General features: G+C 45.3%; 1 long non-coding RNA gene across 2 annotated transcripts; it reads right to left on the minus strand.

Moving 5' to 3' along the window:
- Positions 1-2,843: 2,843 nt before the first annotated feature.
- On the minus strand, positions 2,844-5,809 carry LOC109732851 (uncharacterized). Of its 2 annotated transcripts, none has more exons than XR_012205647.1 (5): positions 5,406-5,809; positions 4,705-5,119; positions 4,055-4,179; positions 3,725-3,781; positions 2,844-3,051 (listed from the first exon to the last, which is right to left on the minus strand). It is a non-coding gene; the product is annotated as an uncharacterized lncRNA (long non-coding RNA). The 2 variants fall into 2 exon arrangements; XR_012205646.1 differs by lacking the exon at positions 2,844-3,051 and adding an exon at positions 3,448-3,567 and having other exon boundaries at positions 5,406-5,802.
- Between the last annotated feature and the right edge of the window lie 1,754 nt (positions 5,810-7,563).

The raw sequence follows: 7,563 nt of genomic DNA on the forward strand, positions 1-7,563 counted from the left end.
TTCCCTAAAAAAAAACACATAGTGAAGGAAAGGGTTAATAGGCCCACTTTAGTTCGAACTAGACAAAATATTAGCACACCAGTTTCTATGTCTGTTCCTTTGAAAGTCTGTTGAGCGAGCCTTCACCTTATTCTGTGTTAAAGGGCAGAGGAGTGATGAACGGCTAATATATGTAACCAATCATCATACACCAGTTATTGTAGTCAGTGGCATTGCATAGTAATTACCAAGGACTCTCTCGTAAATCAATCGGTTGCCTTCTACAAATATATGGGACGCCATTGGCTTACTTCGGAAAAAAAAAACCCTCCATACCATTTTTCATTGTTTTGGTAGATTATTTGGAGGAATTCCAGGACTTAATGACATTTTTTGTCAAAGAATAGTTCAACATTATTAGTTTAGTATCTTTTTACACTCGTTCATTTTGGGCTGGGACACTTCAATTTTTACTTGCTTTTCCTGTATTTTCTTGTTCCTGCTGCCCCTATGTGCGGCAGATTGGCGGCCAAACGCACACGCGGTGCATTTTTTTGTCAAAGCGGCCTGTGTGTGACTGTAGTGGATACTGTAGTGGATACTGTAGCGAATGGTAGTGGATAATTTTTTGAAAAAAGAGAACCTATCTTTAATAAAGTATATTTTTTGAAATTCCTAAAATATTTTGAAAAGTGTGAACATTTTCTGAATTGATAAACAAAAATTCTGAAAATACGAACATTTTTGGCAAAATTGAATCAAAATTTTGAAACCGTGAACATTTTCTTTATTTTGTGAACAACATTTTAAAAAATAGGAAAATTTTATGAAACTATTTTTTCCTGAATTTGTGAATAAAATTTAAAAACGGGAACATTTTTTGAAATTGCAATCAAATTTTGAAGAACAACAACATTTTTTGAAATTCCAAGCAAGTTTGAAGGTGTGAACATATTTTGAAGGCAATTTTTTTATAAATTTATTCGCAAATTTACAAAATAGTAACTTTTTTAAAATTTCTAACAATATTTTAAATAGTTTGAACATTTTTTGAAAAGAAAAATAAACACAGGGAGGCCCACTGTAATTGGAGGCCCTGACTAATGTCCTCCACGCGACCCGACTCCGACTCCAATTCAGTATGCCCAGTGCCCGTGCGTTCATAAACATAGCCAGCCGCACTGGTACGTGCCTCGATTCCTCTGCCTTTTCTTTCTTCTTCAGCCGTCCCTGTGCTCCGCACACACAGATTCGGCGGCTGCCATGGCCGCAGTACTGCCGCCGTGGCCGCACCCCGCGGCGGCGACGGAGACCCACGTCCGTTTCTGCGGGAAAGACACCATCACAGTCGAGCCCAAGCCGAGCGACCAGCCGTGCTCCGTGCGCCTCCGCAGCGACCTGGTCCTGTCTCACGGGCTGCGCGGCGTCGGCGGCCGTTACTTCGGCGTGACCACCGACCGCGTCGCCAGGGCGCTCGACCACCGGGTCGGTGTCCGCGACGCCGCCGTCCTCCGCAGCGTGGAGGCCTGCAGCGACCTCATCCACAGTATGCTCGCCGAGGCGCCGGTGACCGCCGAGTACGACCTCGCCGCCGGCAACTGGATGGATTCCTCCACGGACCGCACGCCCCTCGACATAGCCATCGCGATCGTCACGTACGTCTGCGAGGAGATCGACGCGATGGTCGACATCGACGACATGGACTTCGTCGCCCCGAGCCTCCACTTCGACGTCCACATGCCCCAGCTCCGGGTAACCTTGGTCTACAGCGAGCCCAAGGCGCTGCTCCTCGCGTGCAAAGAGGCCGCCGCCGCCGCCGCGAAGACCGGGGCTCCGGCGACAGGCCGGAAGCGCCGCCGTGAGTCCGGCGAGCCGTGCGCCATCTGTATGGTGGACGAGGATGCCAGCTGGGACGAGGAGACCGTCGCGCTGCCGTGCTCCCATGCCTTCCACAGTGGGTGCATCCTGACGTGGTTCCATCGGGCGCCGACGTGCCCGACCTGCCGCCTTGACATCATGGAGTGCTTCAGCTTCGTCAGATCATCGGCGCCGCCGGAGCAGTTCACGGATGACGTGGCCGAAGATGAGCTCGATCGCGTTATAGGCTTCTTAGCCCATGGTGAGCGGCTCGTCGGCCCCGCGGACACAGATGAGCAGCAGCCCGTAGATTCCGTTCCCGAAGAGGATGAGTTTATAGATTCCGATCCCGAAGAGGATGAGCAGCAGCTGGTGGATACGGGAAGAATAGTCGGCACATCATGCCCTGAATCCGCCATGAAAGCGTCTCCCAATTTTTCCTAAACATTTGTTTTACTAAATCTGCAATGGCAAATTGTTTCTTATCAACCTGGCAAATATCGTTCATGCAGTATATTGTCACACAATCGCATGTCAATTCCATACCAGCTTTGCATACTATGGCCCTTTTGCCCTGGACTAGTAAGCGTGCACGTGCAACGCACGTATCAAACATAAAAACTCTAATGAAATATAGATAGATTTCGTGAAATTTTTGAAAATTCATACAAAGTGCATTTCTTAACTCATACAAATAATTTGATTACCATTCTTCATGATCAACATTCTTGTTGAAAAAAACATCGCACATCTTTGCGTTAATTATATAATCTCTTATCTAAATGCACACTTTCTCAATGCATAGCGCCCAAATGATTATAATCCCCTGTAAATGAATTTCAGTATTCGAACAAAATATACAGGCGGGCTTCGGCCCATTGCAGTATGTGTCAAATATACAACCGTTTGAATTTTTGTTAATCATATTGTTATAGTATAATCTAATCAGAAATTAGAATCACCTTGTTGGAAAATGGATTATTTAAAAGGTTAATCACCATTCTCCATACACACATACAAGTACCATTCAATAAAGATCCATTTATGTATCAACAATAATAAAGAACCATTACTATGAGAAAATCAAGTGTCTTTCACAGAAGTGATAAGATGCCAGGTGAGAAAATCAAGTACAACATTTATATATCTCCAGCCAATTGAAGATATAATGTCATGCAAACCAAACCATGCCTTCGCTCTTTACAACAAGAATTCCTGCCAAGCAAAGCAGAGAAGTGCAGAATAAGGAATTTTGTTTATAGAGCTATCCTCCAATTCCTAAAACACATATAAAAGTCATGCATAACACACTTTACATTTTCAGTGTTGGCACTGCAAAAAAAGCATATCATGATTTCCCTGTATACTTTCTTGGCGCATATATACGGAACTCCTAACCCAAACTTACCCAAGAAACTGTAGGTTCTTATCAACATACTCTCTTGGTGCATAGATACGGAACTCCTAACCCAAACTTACCCAAGAAATTGTAGGTTCTTATCAACAAAATTCCATCAGACTATCACAACGGACAAATGAGGAATTTTTTTACTTAGAGAACCTCACATCGACCATCCGACATGTCCCAATTTTGTGAAAAATAGCAGATCATCAACAAGCTCACACATCATTATTCATCAAGCTCCAAACTCTGAATGCGAGGGGAGCTCACAGTACATGTTTTCCCCGCTTGTTTTCCAACCGGCCAGTCGGCTGATGGTACCAAACCAACTGCAATACATAATAAGACTTGTTGGTTGATGCAACCAAACCAACTACAATACATCCTAAGCCAAGTCGGTTGGTACACCATAAATCGGCTGCAACTCCAAATAAGAAAATGTTCAGACAGAAAAAGACAGCAATGAACTTGAGATCTTGCATGCACCTTGTCAATCTCCTCCCTATATACTTTCTTGAGATCTTGCTTACAAAATCAAGGTACCTGGGAGAAAGATATGACAAAATTCCTGAAATTCTCATAACATTTGTACTGTGAATGACAACAGAAAAAAGAAAAGAAGATCTGAATAACAGTAATTGGAAGGATAGAACAACATTTGCTTTAAATAAAATTAGCTAGTTGAGGCTGCAAGAACAACGTAGAAGCTAGCATTGCTCTAGCAACTACTAAAGTACATTTTAGGCAAGCACGCCTGACCAGCTACAGACCATTTAATCGCTAGTGCTAAAAGAGATATAACTCAGAAATGCAGACCTGCACGTCTCCTTGTGTTCTTAGCTATTTGTGTACCTGCCCTTTGTCCGGATGGTCTTCTTCATGTTGCACGGGCCACCGCACTCAGGGCTTGCTAGCACGTTTGCCATTAGCTGCTGATCCTCCTAAACCACATCTCCAACCATTATAAAAGAACAAAATGATTTAAGCTCGACGAAAATATGAATTGGTTTGTTAAAAATTATGTGAAAATGCACATCCATCAAATCATGAAGAAAGTGAAAGGCGATTGAAAATGCAAAGACTCAGTATCATACATCAATTCAACATGAGTACACAAGCATAGTTCATATGATGGACATGAGAATAACTATACACAGACTCCAACTTCTAATTTTGAACTAAAACGCCAAATTGGAATGTATGAACGGAACGGGAATTCCAGCTGAAACCTTCAGAATTTAGAATGTGCCAGTTGGGTGTAGGAAGAGCTAAAACAATTGATATATCCAACAGAAAGTATTGATTGGCATCTTTCATGCTTTCTAATTATTTTTCTTGCCCTGTCCATGGGTGTGCTGATTGGGCAAATCATACCGTACAAGAATCCAATACAGGCCAACGTCCATGGGAGTACTAATTTAGCTTGTAGAAATTCAGAGAAACAGGTGTTGAAGAAGCTAGCTCACGGGAAAGCATGCCGCTTGGTGGCGAGGGCCTCGATATGGCGGCGGCGGTGGTCAAGCAGAGGAGTGGAGGGCGGAGCGGCAGCCCGCACTCACGTCCATGGGTATTTCTTGTGCTTGAAGACCATGTTGCCTCATCAAGTTTACACACTCATGGCAAAGAAGCATCTGTATGACATTTATATCTCAAACCTGCACAAGAAAAAATAATATGCAAATTTCTGCCATATTTCTTTGCTGGGTTCTAAATCTGACATGGTACCATACAGGAATAGTAGGAAATAAGTTAGAGAACACTAATAGCTTAAGAGTACATATAGCTTGCACATGCATGGAATCACACTCAGCATCAAGGAATAAGATAGCACATAACTGCATGACGAACAGACCAGCCATGCCCATCTACTTCCCTCATTGCCTGCAGGAAATGTCATGTCAAATCCATTCAATGAACACATAACTGAATTGTGCAAATTCAAGTGAAGTGAAAAACACAAACTTCCAGGTTTATCAATTCACTAAGTTGGCAGGCATTATAAGTCTCACACCGCCCTAAACAATTTACTAAGCACGTACATTGTAGCTTCAACGCATTGGACAGAAAAACAAATTACCTTCTTCGCTGCGACGCTGCATTTAAGTCTCACGCGCGACAGAAGAAAAGAACCACAGTAATCTAAGCTAAAGAGAGTGCGGGAGAGAACCTTGGAAGAAGCGGACGCCGACGTCGAGGAGCTGCTGGGACCAAGAGGAGGACTCGCGCAGGTCGAGTCGTCGAGGGAGCAGACCTGCAGGGCGCCGCGGCGGATCAGCTCCAGGCATAGCGCAGCGCTGACGAAGCCCTGCCCGCCAGTCACCGCGAACCGCACGTCCTCGATCCCCTTGTTCTCGCTCAGATGCATCTCGGCTGCGGCTTAGGTGTGGGGCTAAGGGGCGGCGCGGCGGAACATAGCGACCGCAGCGGGGCTCGGCCGGCGACGCGGCGTGGCCGTGGAGGTGAAGAGGGAAATAGGGGAGAGATGGCGTCCGTCGCGTGGGGCGGCGGCAGAGGCTGGGAGGCGTCACAGCGGTGGGGAAGGAAGGCAGCGGCGTAGTCGGGGCAGTGGATAATTTGTTGGGTTCAGATGCGTTTAGCGGTGTGATGTGCGGAGGGGCAGGACGTGCGCGAGGTAGTCTGACTGGCAGAACATTTAATCTGAAGCGTTAGTTTGTGTGGCAGACCTTGAATGTAATATGGATTGTTGGATGTAATTTAGTTTGATTGATCTAACGTCTCCGATATTCCTGTGTACACTTCGTTGTGTGGCTTTAGAGGGAGTTATGTTTGCTTTTTTAATAGTAGTATAGATATAGAATAGATATACATGACAATTTTAGTATTATTTGCGTGGTGGTTTACTAACCACTGCTCTCTCTGTAAAAAAAATATAAGAGCGTTTAGACCACTAGTGATCTAAACGCTCTTATATTTCTTTACGGAGGGAGTACCTCCGTCTTATAATATAAGAATGTTTTTGACACTAGACAGAGGGAATACTATATATTATGGCATTTTTAAAGAAATTCCTTTTTTTCCACATGGACTGCACATGTGTGCTAGTGTGGGATTGCCACACATGATGATTCCACTGGTTTTTTTAGAGATCCAACAACCATACCATCTTGTCAAAACAACAAATTCGGCAATTCACACACACCCTAGACCATCTAACACCAATTCCATGGCAATTCGGGCATCTCCAACGCGGACCTTCATACCTCCCGCAAGTGTTTGGACCGAGCTGTTCAGACGTCGCAAGCCATCCAACGGTGTCCTGCATTTGTCCGCGGACTAGTCCGGGTGTCCCTTTTCCCGCAAACGAAAAACAAAACCGGGGGCTTTGCAGGAGTACAGACACCCCTCCACGTACGACCCCGACCCTGACACCCATGGTCCACCCAAAACTGAGGCGGAGCTCGCGAATTTGGAGTTGGCCACATTGTTTCGGTACCAAACCCTCCTTTCTAAACCCTCACCGCTACCATCCCGCCGCTCTCCACCCTAATCCCCGCCCTTTTTTGTCGCCGCCACCGCATTGAGCGGTACGAAAAGCTGCCAGAGACTGCGAAGGTGGAGGATCCAACAAAGGTGGCCGCCCAAAAGATAAACTCGGCGGCATGGCAAGCACACCACCTCAAACAGAAGGCAAAGGAGGCGCCGCTCAAAATCGGCGGGCGTGATGTAGGGGAGCGGACGGGGACGCGGGGCACCGCCTCATCACCGTCCATGCACACGCCATCCTAGCCTAGAGGTTTAACATCTTGGTGGTGGTGGCCGATAAGAAGATCAAGCTCAAAGAGAACAAAACCAGGCTTGAAGAGAAGAAGGTTGAGATCACGGCCACTTCAAAATATTCAAAGATGTTGACCTTGAAGATGGAGGAGTTGGATAACGATGCAGGGATGATTGTGCAAAGCAATCCATCCCAGAATGTTAAGCGCTTGAAGGAAGAAGGAGGCGGCCGAGAAGGAGGTGCATGGCAAGGAGGAGCCGGCGATAGAGTGAGCATATATGCTCGGATAGCCAGCCTAGCACGGCAAAAAAACAACCGAACAGAGATACTTTTGTAATCAGACATATAAAAATTATGAACATAGACCTTATTTTTGGTTGTGATCAGGCGCTATGCATTTGAAATTCAAATTGACCTTACTTAGGGCGGAGTTTAGGGGATAGGGTTGGATGGCCGGCTTGTGCATCCATATCTCTGGACTACACATTGCATTTTTTTAGGAAAAAAAGAGCTACTACCTCCGTCCTGGTTTATAACCCCCCTTTATATTTTGTGTCAAATTTTGACTAGAGATTTAACTAACAAAATA

This window comes from Aegilops tauschii, chromosome 3 (genome assembly GCF_002575655.3).
Source record: "Aegilops tauschii subsp. strangulata cultivar AL8/78 chromosome 3, Aet v6.0, whole genome shotgun sequence".
Taxonomy (NCBI): domain Eukaryota; kingdom Viridiplantae; phylum Streptophyta; class Magnoliopsida; order Poales; family Poaceae; genus Aegilops; species Aegilops tauschii.